General features: G+C 38.1%; 1 long non-coding RNA gene and 1 pseudogene across 1 annotated transcript; one reads left to right on the top strand and one right to left on the bottom strand.

Annotated features, from left to right (window-relative positions):
• Nucleotides 1–7,216: 7,216 nt before the first annotated feature.
• On the top strand, nt 7,217–8,855 carry LOC127079056 (uncharacterized). The gene is made up of 2 exons (XR_007787894.1): nt 7,217–7,308; nt 8,614–8,855. It is a non-coding gene; the product is annotated as an uncharacterized LOC127079056 (long non-coding RNA).
• A 789-nt stretch (nt 8,856–9,644) lies between these two features.
• LOC127113873 (probable 1-deoxy-D-xylulose-5-phosphate synthase, chloroplastic) lies at nt 9,645–14,685 on the bottom strand (annotated as a pseudogene).
• Between the last annotated feature and the right edge of the window lie 827 nt (nt 14,686–15,512).

Genomic DNA, 15,512 nt, shown 5'->3' on the forward strand with positions numbered 1-15,512 from the left:
TTCAACAGCGTTTTCCACCTTAGGAATCCTTTCAAAGAGAATTGTACGATCATCCATCAGCCGTTGAATACCATTCCTCAACTTCAGGCAATCATTGGGTCGGAGTATACAGAGATCGCAATTTTCCGCACAACCTGGAAATAAACCAGCTTGCAACAACTTCTTCTTGATGGCCAGGAGAGGAGATGCTAAGTCAGCTACATTAGAAATGTGGGAATTGTCACCCACAGCATTAACAGCCTTGTCATGATTAGGCATAGGTGCAGTGACGACATTAGGAGTTTCCGGAAGCTCAAACTCAATCTCCCCAGCGTCGATCATATCCTGAATTTTATTCTTCAACAGCCAACAATCGTTTGTATCATGCCCGGGGCTATCGGAATGATATGCACACCTGGCATTAGGATTATAACGAGGAGAGGTAGTGTTGACATTTGCAGGAGGACCTCTGAGGGTGATTAAATTTGCCTTTAGCATACTTTGCAGTGCTTGTGCTAAAGTCATATTGATCTTGGTAAACTGCCTTCTCGGCCTGCCCTGTCTGTGCTGGAAGTTTTGAGCTGGCGGGGTTGCAATTGTAACTGCTCCAACGGCGTGGTCCCTATTTTTCTTGTTATGACTCCTTTGACCGTACACCGCATTTGATTCATTCTTCCCCTGATAGGACTTTTTGCTGCTTGCAGAGGTAGCCGCCTGTATCTTTCCGCTTCGAATGCCGCTCTCCACCCGTTCACCGGTCAATATAAGTTCAGTGAAATCTGATGAAGAACTTCCCAGTAGATGGCTGTAGAATGGGCCAGTCAGCGTACCCATGAACATGTCTACTAATTCCCGATCAGTCATAGGGGGTTTGACTCTGCCAGCCAAATCTCTCCACTTTTGAGCATATTCTTTGAAACTCTCTTTGGATCCCATAGTCATATTCTGCAACTGTAGCCGAGTAGGCGCTAGTTCAGAATTGTACTGGTACTGTTTATAGAAAGCTGTTGCTAAATCAGTCCAGGTGCGGATGTCAGAGCTCTCAAGCTGATAATACCATTCCAACTGTGTGCCAGACAGACTCTCTTGGAAGAAGTGGATCCATAGCTTCCTATCAGTGGTATGCGGCTGAATCTTTCTCACATACGCTCTCAGATGCATCTGAGGACAGGACGCACCATCGTACTTAGTGAAAGTGGGGATCTTGAATTTGCGAGGAATGACCACATCAGAGACTAGACCCAAGCTTTCGAAATCCAGACCGGGCGCCTTCTGACCCTCTATGGCTAGCATACGTTCTTCCAGCAACTTGTACTTATCATCTCTTGGAGAGTATTGTTCATTTTCATAATCTTCATCGTCATCCTCCTGGATGAAAGGATCAACATTCTCATCTTCTGAATCTGTCCCCTCTTCTGGACCATTCGGAATTCCAAACTTGACTCCCGCGGCCTGTCTTTTAAGTCTTCTTCCCGGGTTAATGTAACCCACAGGTTTCTGGTCTTTCTTCTTCTCGAGCAAGAGAGCCTTCAGTTCTTCCTGCCCCTTGGATAAGCTCAGCATCATCTCCTGGAATTGAGCATTCTGAGTCTGGAGATCTTTGACAGTTTGTTCGAGAGCCATTTTTCTGTTTGCAATGAAGATCGTGAGAATATTGATCTTTTAGGATACCTGTTATGCAATGTTATGTTATGCTATGCAATGTATGAAATGTTTTCAAGGACTCCGGGAATTTAACTTTGCGTAAACCACCAAAAAGAGGGAAACTTTTGTTAATAATTTTTAATCAATGTTCATTATAATAAATAATAAAATACAACAAAAGCTCAAGTCTCCCAGGGACGGCTTCTTTTTGGGCGAAGATACGCATTGAGCCTTCGTTCCTCATTAAGTTGGCTGGTGAGTTCTAACACTTTCTTCCTTTCAGCACAGAACTGAGCCTCAAAAGTATCCCTCTCCTCCCTCAACTGGATCCAGGATTTCTTCAATTCTTCAACGTCGGTAGGCATATCTGGATAAGGAGTGATCTGAGAAGTACCTCCTTCAGCTTCTGGTTCAACAATCAGCGGTCCGGCTGCAAGATATGGCATGACAAGTTCACGAGCTCTGGCGCGTACCCATCTGAGATAAGGTTCCATAGGAATAGAGTTTTTTTGTCCTAAGGTGCTTCTTTTCACCATGCCCCAAGCTCGTGCAAACCTTTGACGGAGACTTTGAGAGTCATTGTCATAGTCAAACACTGTACCTTGAATAATCATTTCATGTGGACCATCTCTTCGAGCACAACCAAACTGACGTAAGGCCAAGGCAGGATTATAAGTAATGCCTCCTCTTATCCCCATGAGTGGTACATTAGGGAATTCTCCACAACGGTCGATGAGGATAACATTTTCTCTGAGATCAGAACACCAACGGATATCTGAATGGGAGAGTGCCATTATCCTTTGAGACCATTTCAGATTTTGATCATTCTTCAAGACTGATTGAGGAAGGTGCGAAATAAACCACCTGGATAATAAAGGTACGCAGCACATGAGAGTCCCTTGCTTCTTCATAGTACGAGTGTGAAGGGAATGCAAAATGTCTCCGAGCAAGGTAGGCACAGGGTTATGAGTGAGAAATATCTTAATAGCATTCATGTCTATGAATTGGTCTGGATTAGGGAATAACACCAAACCATAGATTAGTAATGCTAGGACATCTTCGAAAGCATGGACATTCATACCCTTTAGGAATTCTCGGGCCTTACTTATCAGAAATTTGGCAAGTAAACCCTTAACTCCACTTCTTGTTACCCAATTAATTTCAATGTCGGACTTGGTCATGTGTAAAGCTGCGGCAACTTCTTCAGACTTCGGAACCCTTTCTAAACCACTGAAAGGTGTTTGGTCAAGAATAGGTATCCCCAGCAACTTGGAAAATTCTTCTAATGTGGGTACCAACTGATAATCTGGGAAGGTGAAGCAATGATGTTTAGGATCGAAGAACTAGAATAGAACTCTCATCATATCTTCCTTGAAACCAGTGGTAACCAAATTGAGGATAGAACCGTGTCTCTTGATGAACTGAGCATGATTGGGAAGTTCCGACACTAAACCCTTGAGTTGAGGAGAGGTCGCTACAAGATTAATCCGGATAGTCTTCCTGGAAGCCATAACCTGTTTAACAGAGCAAAGCTAAATCCCTAAGTCCTTGAAATGGTTAGTACAATGCCATGATGTTATGATGTTATGATGTTATGTAAATGGCAAGCACAAACAAGTCACACAACCATCATTCCTAGGTTTTAAGGCTTGCATGAGTTCCATAGGTAAGTACCCTCCCCACTGAAGTTTGGTTGGTTCAACCTGTCCTAGAATAGTAACCGGGTTCTAGAAGGATCTCCAATCATTGACCTTTCCTTAAGTCCACTTCAGTGCAACACCAAGTGGTTGACCAAAGCTTCCCTAAAGTCCAATCTCAAAGAGTGTAGTATCGAGTATCAACCAACCCCAGTCGAAACCGAAGCCAGTTATCTCACTACTTTCTAATGGCTAGGATGAGTCAATTAGGGTTCTAAAGGTCTGGTTAATGCTTTGATGACACCACGCGAATGCCAAATTTTTCCTCAAGTAAACATGAGGAACATCAGGACATCCAAAGTGTCACATTAACCGTAGCCATCATTTTAACCATTCCAGTATACGCCGGATAGTCGCGATGATCTATTGCTACTTACCTAAGGTACACTAGATCCGGGTGTAGGATCTTTCACTCGAAAATTCCCTTAAAAGAAGGAACAATTTGAAAACATAAATGATTTTTTTTAAGGTGACCTCTCTCTGACTCCCCAGCAGAGTCGCCAGTTCTGTCATACGGTGAACTGGCCTTATGTGTTTTTGCTTTAGAAAGCAAATGTCGCGGTTAGCAAGAGTCGCCACCGACTTTTCTTTTATCCAATAAGGAAAGGCGGAAAAGAACAGGAAAGACCTTTAGATTTTTAGGTTCGGGAGGTACATTATACAAAGGGAAGGTGTTAGCACCCTTTGTATCCATGGTTATCCATGGGCTCTTAATTGCTCAATCATTTATGTTTTTTTTTCTAGTTTGAAAAAGTGGTTGAGAAATGTGTAGGAAATATTTTGAAAAAGGAGAATTTAACTTTGTAATGATTCTTGCATGAATGTATACAAAGTGGTTATCTCGTTTAGTTTTGAAAGTAGTTTAGAAAAATATAACCTGGCAATGATTCTAGTACGAATGTATGCCAAGTGGTGATTTTCTAAAAGATGTTTTGAAATGTGTGAGGTGTGAAAAGTATTTTAAGTTATGAATAAGCAATTAAGAGTTATACCTATCCGAGGTCTTTACGGGCATTTCCTATCCTTAGGGGGGGGGGGGGGTAAAACTGTCCTTACCATTGAGAAGTAAGTAGTTTTATCCTTTGGATGTAAAAGGGTCATCGTAGGGTCATCGATTGGTCACTGAAGGCAACAGTTGTGAGGATACCTTAGCATTCGAAGGGACGATCATCATTTAACCATAGGCTACACCGAAGGGTCATCGAGGGACAAAGGCAACATTCGAGGGACTATGATGATTTAACCGAAGGGTCTTTGCTAAGTGCATCCCCATGACCATAATACCGTAATCGTAGGGTAACAAAGGGAGGTCCAAGATCACTTATTAAAAGGCAAAGTTTTACAATTAATTATATAGCCGTAATCAATTAGGTAATTAGGCCCACATTAAAGTCGATAAAATCAATACATTAAAATTAATTAGGCAATTAGGATGAATCTCCACATTAAAATTAAGTAATTCAGAATCCATCTCCATAAGGATACCCCACACATAAAGTGGAATACCTAGCCGGCCATTTCCTCGGGAATATGTAAACCTTTACACAATTCAGCACACAGGTTAGAGCATCGAGGTAAAGTACAATTGAAAATTGCACTACAACACAACAGTCATAAAGTCAGGCCAAATAATGCAGAATTATAATGAATCTTAATTAGATAAGCATAAGGCAGAACAGAAAAGAAACAAAACAGCCACTGTCTCGTTCGCTCCTGCTTCGCCTAACGAAGGCTCAGCGAATGCTCGCTACAGGCTCGCTTAGCGAGGGGCTAGCGAGCGGCCACTGATTTTGAATTTGATAGCAGCATGATCTCCGGAACCCTGAACTTTATGGCATTTAATTACAGGAATAACATGGACAGACATTCAGAATATTCAAGCATATTTAAATTCGCATGTGAAGTCAAATTACATATCCGAAAATTTAATCATGATGCTTTATGCATATAGAGATTACCGATTAAAAGTATAAAACAATAGCGATGCACAAACCTGTTTGCACCCGAGCTGCGATGTTGAAAGGACTGATCACTTTTGGTATCGGATGGAGTTGGGCGGCGGTAGCTTCGGAGCGGAGGGGCGGCCTTTAGGGTTTCTTTACTCGGAACTCTTTAAGCTGGTCTCCAGGGTTTCTATGCCAGGGCTTCCGTCCGTCTTCCTCTCTCCCTTTTCGTGACTGAAGCTTGGCTATTTATAATGCTCTTGTTGTGACCTAATGGGCTCAGAGTGAAGCCCGAAAATTCTGATGTTCGCAAGCTTCGCTAGGCGAAGGAGTTGCTCGCCTAGCGAGCAAGTTAGTTTGAGCCTTTTTCTGGATTGGGTGCTTCGCTAGGCGAGTGGCATAACGAAGGGTTCGCTAGACGAAGGAATTGCTCGCCTAGCGAGCAAGCCAGTTTGGGCCATTTTCTGGATTGGGCCACTCGTGAGCTGGGCCTTTGTTCTTTTAAGGTCAGGGCCTTGCAGAATAAGTTGGAGTGCTTCGAGAGATGTTTTGCAAGATTGATGGGCAAATTTTGGGGTATGACACACGCCAACTAGCTTCATCATCATACGCCCAACAACAAATCCCCGTCCAACACCAATGTCAAACCACCCAAACCCAACAACGAACCTCACACCATCACCCTAACACATACATCCAACAACCAAACACTCAACCTCGTAACCCATTCCTGGCAGACATCCAATCTCATAATCCATTCATGTCACACACCCAACCTCAAAACCAAGAATAAAATCCTACCCATCAACAATCACATGCAGCCACCACAACAGTCTATAGCCCAGATGATTCATATGATTCACTTCATCATAGTCCCCCACCAATGACCACCCAAACATCTCATCACCACAACAACCAACCATTGTTTAACTATAGTACACCCCAAGAACCATTACTTCATTTCCAAAAGGATTCAATGTCCCAATTCGGGCAACTATACCGTCCATAATTCACCCAACCACATCGACCCAACTACGACAACATGGACACCGAACTTCATTACGGAAACGCCGTTGACCAGAGCCTCCCGACTATTGGGAACAAATGATGACACATCTATCAAATATCGCTAGACCTTCCACCAGACCTTCACACCAGCAACCATTGGATCATGTCAGCACTCAAAGACCTCAAACACCTCATGAAAATTCGTGGGAGACCTCGAAGACAGACTAACGCACCTGGATGTGGAACAGGGGGACGTTTCAATCGGGCCGGTCATTGAATTTTTGGTTAATTCAATTTAATTTTTATTATAACCTAAATAAATAAATAAAATTAATATTTTTTAAATTAATTGTTAAATAAACATTTAAAAATTAAAAAAAAATTCTTAAGGTGTATGCGCCAGATGAATTGGCGCATACACCAATGCATAAAACACATGTGTCATGGTTGCTGGCGCCTCCATGCAATGCTTTCTGTTTGGATGCGTCAGATCAACTGGCGCATCTGTTTGGAAATGTGGTTATTTCTGTAATTTTTTTGAAAATATGGTTATTTCAGGATTTAATTTGAAAAATATGGTTATTTTTAAAAAAAAATCGGGTGTAACACCTCATTTTCTTTAAATTATTTTTTAATTAAAATTATGTTTTACTTATTTATTTAAATGAATTTTATATGCTTGATGATTTGGTATTTGTGTTATGCTATGTTGGGATTGGTAGAAAAGTATTTATTTATTTATTTAATTAAATAATTAAATAATATTAAGATTAAATAAAAATTAAAGATTTTTGGTGAAAAATAAAAACTACGAGGAAAATAAGGTAACTGGTGAGAATTATAATAAGGGGATAAATGTACAATTATTAAGAGATTAAATTAATTTTTTTTAATAAAAACGATTAAAAAATCTAAGAGTGGTCAGTGTGTATTATTTTGGGACAAGAGGAAATAGGCAAAGTAAGAGCAACGTAAGAATAAGGGTTTGGGAGGAAATCACCGTAGACAAAATTTAGAGTTGGTGCTGAAAATTTAAGGTAAGGGGGAAACTACTTTGTATATTGGTGTAATTTATGAAGGGTAGAGCTTCACCCTCCTCTAGATTTTCCCTTATTTTGTCATTGTAGATTATGTGTGAATTATTGGTTGTGAATACATGTATATTCTATTTTGATTAATATTGTTGTGTGAAATTCATGTATTGTATTATGTCAAATTGATGCATGATGAAAGCATGTGAAATCTGCAAATTGTTGTTGTTAATTAATGTGTTTGAGTTTTCAAGAGTATCCATGATAAATTGGTGAAATCAATTGTGTATCCATGTGAAATTAACATGTCTATGTGTTATAATTGGTGTATGACTCGTTTCTAGTCGAATTGAGTATTCTGGATGCGAAATCTGAGCTTTGATGGGACTTCAATGGTGGAAAACCGTGTTTTCTAGGTTCTGGTCTGAGCGATCTCGCCCAACGTGGATGAACTTCGCCCAGTGAGCCATGTCTCACCCGACGAGATATGTAGAGTGAGGGATTCTAGGTTCTGGAATATGCGCCCAGCGAGGGAAGAACTTATCTAGGGAGTGGTCGCCCAACGAGCTGTAGGTCTCCTGGCGAGGGTGACAACGCAAAATTAAGTTGTTTTGGATTAGATTGTGTGACAGTGTGTTGTTTTAGCGATTAATGGATATTGTCATGTATTGTTTGCGATTATGTGTTTCTGTTTGATGAGAATCAATGCATTTTATTGAATTGATAATGATTATGCATGAAAAGATTGAGTGTTATGTGGATGTTTATTTGATGTGTGAATATATGTTGTGAATTGCAAGTATAATTGTGTGGAGTGTTGTAAGTACTTGCTGATGATTGTTGTAATTTGTAGTTCGGAGTTAGAACCACTGTTGATGTGTTTAAATGCATGATTGGTTACAGTTAGATGTGGGACTGTAATCATTGTTGTGTTGTTGTCGTTGCATTATCATGTCATACATCATATGTTGTCGTTGTTGTGAAAGAAACGAGTCACGAGTTCAGATGAGGGGACGAGTGACTTGTTCGGATCTCAGATGAGGGAGCTTGGAGTTAAGATGTTGGGACCCGGACCGTATGAAGAACCGTCGTTGATTGGTACCACATGCTTAGTATCGATGTCGTGAGTCACATTGCATGCATATGTATATATATTATGATAGAGAATGTGTGAAATTGTAATGGTGTGGATGTGTTTTGAATGCATGATGTGTTGTGTGTTTATCTACCCTCGCATTCTTTACGCCGTTTTGTATTGAAATTTATTCTCTCCTTTTTTGTTTTATGTTGTCCACCATGGACATCTTGCAGATAATCAATAGTAGAGTTTTGCTGTTGTGAGTGGAAGATAGTTTCTTGGAGCTTACTTTCATTTACTATATCGTTTATCATTTTTAGTTGGTTAAATACTCTAATTTGTAACATCGGGAACGAGACGTTTTATTTTATTTTGTTGTTGAGTTAATCATTGGATGATGATATTTTGATTTAGCCTTTATAGTTGTTGAGATATTTGAAGTTATGAACATTAATTTGAAATTTCGTTGCGAGTATTTTGACTTAAATGTGAAATATGCATGTTATTTGAGAGTAGCAGTAAATATTGTCGAGTAATTCTTGTAAGATCAAAAGCAAATTCAAAGCAAATTGTGCTTTGAGCAATATGAGGGAAAAAGTTTTGTTGATCCAAGAAAGAACTATGTTGTTCGGTCGATCCCATAGCTAAAAATTAAGGTCCGATGAAGTCGGTTTGGTTAGGATATCAGTGATGAAAGGAAGTTTGTTCTTCAATGTCAGAGCACAATGCATTGATTTGCTCCAATTGTGATCATTACGCAGTTGCGCTACGAGAATGGAACCAGGATTTTCACATGGATATAGATAATAGAGGATTCGAGGGTTCATGGATGGATCTTTTAGGACGACGTTGGTGGTGGAGAAATTGTCATTGTCAACGAAATCATTGTCGTTATGAGTAGACATGATTGATAGAGGATGATGTAAAGGAGAATAAGGGGGTTCCAGAAGAACCTTAAGAATGAATGTGGAAGCAAGGAGAAGAAAGAAAGAGGCTCAGATGGTTTTGCTATCTGATAGCATATTACACATCAAGGTTCTGATGTGTTTGGAAGAAAACACATGATGAATGGCCTTAAAGCCTTCTTGCATTAATCAATAATGAAAAGTCTGAATTACAAGTTAAAGACCAAGTGTTATATATATTTGGTCTGTAACAAACGAACAAACTATGAGCCAACTATAACTGACTAACAAATTTACAACATTGACAATTAAGCTGCTAATGCTAACAGTTAAATTTCCATTAGCTTCAATGCAGTGCATCAACATAAAATTGAGATTCTTGTTCGATTATAAATGGAAGCTGCAGCTACACAGTTCTGTACTGCTGTTCCAAAACCCAAAAGGGCCACTCTTTCCCCTTCAATCAATATCCTACCTTTTCCAATCTGTTAAAATGCCAAATTATAAATGTCAAACTCATTTTCAGAAACTGTTTTTTAAAGCAATGTCAGCATTACACTGTCTAACACAATTATTTAGTAGAATGGAAATCCATGCAAATTTCTTTTGATAAAAGATAAATTATCCATGTTGAAATTGACACGTTAGAGAAGATGTTGCTAGCAGCTCTTTCGAGTCACCTTCATAAGGTATAATTGTAAAGTACAAATATGGCAAATTCTAACTCACCTCAAGAGGAGTGCCTCTATTCCCTGGTGGTAGTTCTACACCAATTCCATTTGCCCTTGGAAATCGGAAACAACTAGGTCTATCGTTAATGGCAACAGCAGTAGCAACCATGTGGATCATGTCTGCTTCGTCGGAAGGAGCCATCACCACCATGTTAGGGAGACATGCCATATAGGTGACATCAAAAGCACCACAGTGTGTTGGACCATCTTCTCCAACGAATCCAGCTTTGTCGATCACAAATCTTTACTGGCAGCTTTTGCAAGTCCGCATCATGCACCACCTTTGAACGGACATATACTCAAAGCATCATTTACAAAAGTTAATGTTATGCAATATGCTATGTGAGAGCCGGTGCATAATTAATACTACTATAGTCATATTTAAAATGCAATGCGCTTTAATATATGTGTTACTTTCTTACGCGGAATGTTAAATTACACTACCTGGTCATATGCTCTCTGCAAGAAGGATGAGTAAATAGTGCAAAAAGGCTTAAAACCTTCGCAGGCTAGACCTGCAGCAAATATGACAGCATGTTGTTCTGCTATCCCTACATCAAAGCACCTTGTAGGGAAACGGCGAAGGAAGTGATTCATGCCAGTTCCGCCTCCCATTGCAGCGTGAATTCCAACAATGTCTTTGTCAACTTCTGCTTCTGCAATCAAAGCATCAGCAAAGCATGATGTGAGTACCGGGGTAAGAGCCTTGCCCTTGAACTGTTTTCCAGTAGCAAGATCAAACTTGGCAACTCCTGCAAAATTACACCATGTAAGATACATATCATAAACATTAAACATGCTTTCTATAGAGAAATTGTGTTTTCTTTACCATGGTACTTATCTGCTGCTCTTTCTGCATAAGGATATCCAAGACCTTTTTTAGTGACAACATGAATTAGTACAGGACCAGTTTTCTCAGTACTCTTAACTTCGTCGAGAATAGCAACAAGATCATCAATGTTGTGACCATCAAGAGGGCCAATATAGCAAAGTCCAAGCTCTTCAAATAGTGTTGATCCAGAACCACTAATCATGTCACTATGCAAAGGTCCATCAATTTGTTTTGATTGTAACTTACTAAGAGTTCTACTCAAAGCACCCACAGGTGGTATAGGACCATCAAGATCAGCAGTAGGCAAAGAGACCTGTTTATTGTCATTTAGAATAACAATCATGTCAGATTGAAGATAACCGGCATTGTTCATGGCTTCAAAAGCTTGACCGACCGTCATAGCACCGTCACCGATAACCACAATTACATTATTATTGTCTCCCTTCAAATCCCTTCCAACAGCCATTCCTGTTTGTGCAGTAAAATTGTCAAAATTTAATGAGCCAAATCACAAAACCAATTGTACCTAGAAACATATAGATATGAATAAAAGAAATACCTAACCCTGCTGATATTGTTGTTGAGCTATGACCAGTGCCAAAGCAATCAAATTCACTCTCGGACCTTTTTGTAAAGCCACTTAATCCATCTTTCAGCCTCAAAGTATGCATCTTATTCCTTCTACCAGTGAGAATTTTATGAGGATAACACTACAAAATGCACACACACAGGTTTGTAATAATAAGATCAAGTGTTCAACCATACAAAATGAAATAATGATAATAATAACAAGTAACCTGGTGACCAACATCCCACAAGATTTTGTCTTTAGGAGCATTGAAAACATAGTGAAGAGCAACAGTGAGTTCAACAACACCAAGGTTTAATCCTAAATGACCTCCACTTTCAGAAACCTTGAATATAATATCTGAACGCACCTCATCCACAAGTTGTTTCAATTCCTAAATCACAGTTTTAACCACATTAAATACGACTCTCAGATATGTATAATTGAACAATTCAAGGTTTTTGAGGATGAAGAATTGTTTTTGTCACGGGGTGTTCCCGCCATGTCTATATTTTCTGGCCAGCTATCTTGGTTCTTTGTACTTATTTGAAAGATAAAAAGAAACTAGACTTAAAAAAAAAACTAGATTGTGATTCATTAATGGAAGGATCATCAGGGATTGTACTTTTCTGACTTCTAAATGATGCTCAAAAAAACCTTTGGAGGCAACATTGCTTTGAAGATTGATATCACCAAAGCCTTTGACACCATTGATTAGCCTTTCATCATCAAGGTTTGACAGGCGTTTGGCTACAATGACATTTTCTATAAGTGGATCGAAACCCTTCTAAACTTTTCCATCGTATCTATTTCTATCAATGGATCTATGCATGGTTACTTTCAATCTTCTCTTTTGCATTGCTGAAGATGTCCTCAGTATGAGCATTTCCAAGCTGGTGATTGATGGGCAGTTAAAGTTGTTTAAGGGTCTTAGGCCTGCCAAAATTCCCTTTCATTATTTTTATGCTGGTGAACTCATGGTGTAATGCAATGGCAGCCAGGGCAATATTGTTTCTTTATAGAACTTATTCACCATATATGCCATGTATTTAGGCCAAATGGTGAATATTGTTTCTCTAATGATAGTCTCTAGAGGATTGCCAACTTTATTGGCTTTAGCATTTGTAGCCTTCCTTTCTGGTACCTAGGCATTCCCATTTTCAAGGACAGATTAAAATAGGCCTACTTGCAACCTATTGCAGACAAGATTAAACGTAGGGGTGGCAAAACGGGTCCGGCCCGTCGGGCATGTCCGTTTTACCCGCATTTTAGTGCGGGGCGGGCCAAGGATTTAGGCCGTCACCCTCTAATGTGTCATCCCCGCCCCGTTTTCTTCGTGGACTTTTGCGGGCACGGACATTTACATAAACTTTCACATTTTTAGGCTTAAAAAGTGCATTGCCCGCGGGCTTTCCCCGCTCCGCCCTCACTTTTTTGCGGGGCGGGCCTAAGTTTTAGACCCGCGTCATCAACTATGACCGCCCCGCCCCGTTTCTTTGCGGGCTTTTGCGGGGCGGACCTAAATGGGGCGGGCTGCCCTTTTGCCACCCCAAACGTGAGCTAGCTACTTGGAAAGCATCTCTTCTCTCTCTATTGCCGGAAGAATATAGCTGGTGAATTATGTGGTTCAAAGTATTCTCACTTACTCCATCACAAGTTATACTTGGCCCATTTCCTTATTGAGAGATTTGGAAAGATGGATTAAAAACTTTATCTGGGTTGGAGATATATCGCATGGAAGAAAGTTTGCATGCCTTATTGAAAAGGTGGGATTGGGATAAGATCCTTGACCAACTTCAATGAGGCTTCTAATCTGCTGCTTTGTTGGATTTTGCTGCAATCTAATGAGGACTGGGCTACAATTCTTAGAAGTATGGTCCTAAGATCTACCAGTTGCATTCATCATAATATCCACTCATCCCTCTAGATTAGCATCAAGTCTGGGTTTCTTGCGGTATAAGAAAAGTCATGTATGATCATTGGTGCTTAGGCTATGCAAGAAATATGAACCTTATAGGATTCCACATTTATAGAGAAGACAATGATTGCGCAGACTCTCTTGCTAGTGTTATCTCTTTCTTCATTGCCTCTATTTTTTTAACTACCATGCCTAATTTTTTTAGAAAGAATGTAATCAAGAACAAACTAGAATTACATAGCTTTAGATTCAAAGTTCACCCGAGGGTTTGGTTTTGCCCCCCTCCCCTCTTTGATATTTGTTTTATAAATTTTTGAGTAGTTCTCTTTAGCCCACTTGCTTAAAAAAATCTTGTACCATTTTATATTTATATTTAACATAATATTTTAATGAATTTAGTTTTATATAATATTGTATTTTAATTTTAATTTATAGTAATATTTTAAGTTATACAAAAAAATAATAATATGTTTATGTTACTAAAACAATTAATATTTTTTAAAGTCGTATCAATAATTTATTTGTATGTATATTATGTTAAAATACAAAAAAAAATGCAGAGATTGAATCTAAGTTAATAGTTCATATCAATTTCATTCAAGTAGCACATACTACTTGGACTAACCCATATGTAAAAAAATTTGCAAATTTATAATTAATATAAAATAAAAAATTTATTTAATAAAATTGATACAAAATATTGAGAAAAAGTATTCTTTATATTTATTTAAGTGGATGGAATTAATATATTTAAAATTATTTTTATAACTAGTAGTTTAATTATTATTTTTTGAACTAGACTTTAAAAAAACTTTAGTCTTTTCTATTTAAATAAAATTTAACTAGACCTAGGCCTAACTTTCACTAGACCATAGACTTTCAATTTGGGGTCGGATAAATTGCATTTTATTTTAGAAAAAATTGTAATGCTAGTATATTAACTAGTTACATTGAAAGGACCAGAAATGTCATGTCAAATTGCTTATATGGTATGAGTTATATATTTCACCTTATTAGAGAGATTCTTCATATGAGTTGGATAGTTTATAGTATCCAAAAGTGGGGTTGGTAGTCTATGAGAATGACATTCCCTAGTTTCTCCCCATGACTTTTTTCTTTCCTACATACATTCAAAATAAGACACATGCCCTTCTTTTAGAACACAAGTTCCATCTCAAAAAATAATATATTTGCATGTAATAATAAAATAGCAAAACTTAGTCCTAACCTGGTTGAGTGTGTGATGGGAGCGATAGTTACTACTACCAAGAGTAGTTGATCTTCTTTGATCCAAAGGTCTTGTTGCTTGGCTCAAATAGATAGGAAGTGAACATTTTGGCATTGGAACCATGATAGAACAAACAAGATGGAAATAATCAGTACTTCAAGCATATGATATTTAACTTTGGATCCACACCTTAATAAATGATTTTTTATTTTTTTGGAAAAATGTGTTTTTTGGTACAAATCTTAATAATTTTATACTAATAATAAAAAGCAAAAGAACATATATGTAGTGTAAACTAAAGAATTGAAATTGAAGTTGAAATGAGGGGAGAGAGGAAAATGGAAATGTTCAATGTCATTGGTAAATTAAAGCTAAATTATTGATTTTCCTGTATTTTGTCATGTTTTCTTTATTTTGTTTTTAAATATTATGGTTCTTTATTTTCAATTTTGGTTTAAAAAATGTTGAAGAGTAATTTTTTTAATATGTAACACGTTTTTATGACGTGACATGAGACAAATGTGTTTTTTATTTGTCAAGTCATTTTTTTAATTAAACTAAAATAAATTATTATTTTTGTTAAATTATTAATATCTAATGAAATGTGTTAAAAGGTTAAATAAGTTTTTAGTTCCTATAAATATTTTAAATTTCAATTTTAGCCATTCTAAAATTTTCCTTTAAACAATGATTTTTATAAAAAAAATCGTCCATAAATTTGGTCTCTACCATTAGTTTCCACTAAGAGAGGTTTATCTGGAACTAGTTTCATTTGCGAACGTGGATTAATTTTATTTCTATTTTTCAGTGTGGATTCTTAGATAACGTTGAATAAAATACGAAAGTCCAAATTCTTAAACCATTCCATCACTTTACGGAATTCAAACCAAAATCCTAGAACTCACTTTCTCTTCTTCCACCTTTGCGTGTGTGCTCATGATCCCGTCTTG

Source organism: Lathyrus oleraceus, chromosome 1 (genome assembly GCF_024323335.1).
Source record: "Lathyrus oleraceus cultivar Zhongwan6 chromosome 1, CAAS_Psat_ZW6_1.0, whole genome shotgun sequence".
In the NCBI taxonomy this organism is placed as follows: Eukaryota; Viridiplantae; Streptophyta; class Magnoliopsida; order Fabales; family Fabaceae; genus Lathyrus; species Lathyrus oleraceus.